Source organism: Tribolium madens, unplaced genomic scaffold (genome assembly GCF_015345945.1).
Source record: "Tribolium madens isolate multiple individuals breed KSU strain unplaced genomic scaffold, Tmad_KSU_1.1 Scaffold_2;HRSCAF=44;Tcas5.2_LGX, whole genome shotgun sequence".
Taxonomy (NCBI): domain Eukaryota; kingdom Metazoa; phylum Arthropoda; class Insecta; order Coleoptera; family Tenebrionidae; genus Tribolium; species Tribolium madens.
Genome location: NW_025400995.1, coordinates 2,095,710 through 2,096,244, shown reverse-complemented (window position 1 = coordinate 2,096,244; position 535 = coordinate 2,095,710). Strand labels below are relative to the sequence as shown.

General features: G+C 27.5%; 1 protein-coding gene across 2 annotated transcripts in view; it reads left to right on the top strand.

The window, feature by feature from the left end:
* Positions 1-535, top strand: part of LOC123006792 (bone morphogenetic protein 6) — a 17,801-nt gene that overhangs the window by 7,987 nt on the left and 9,279 nt on the right. The window lies entirely within an intron of this gene.

The window sequence follows — 535 nt, the reverse complement described above, 5'->3', positions numbered from 1 at the left end:
ATGGAAACAAGAAATTGCCAAATCTGCTTGCAAATCTGTAATTTTTTAAGGAAAATTTGTCTGTTTTTTATATTTTGTGTTATTTTCATTAGTTTCAAGCCCATTTATCTACAAAAACACCTTTTCGGTTATTTCGTGTCGTTTCTTGCTTTTGTATCAATGAAAATCTAACGTTTTCATAAGATTTTGCTGAATCATTTCAAAGAAATCCAAAATTGGGCGCAGAACATGTTGTTTTTCAAAAATGTATTACTTTCCTTAATATCTTAGAGGTCCAGGTCTCCCCTAAGTGATTAGTTTTTTTTTTCATTTGATTTTGATTACTTTTATATCGTACTTTTTGATATTTTTTAAATGGAAACAAGAAATTGCCAAATCTGCTTGCAAATCTGTAATTTTTTAAGGAAAATTTGTCTGTTTTTTAAATTTTGTGTTATTTTCATTAGTTTCTAGCCCATTTATCTACAAAAAACACCTTTTCGGTTATTTCGTGTCGTTTTTTGCTTATGTATTAATGAAAATCTAACGTTTTAAT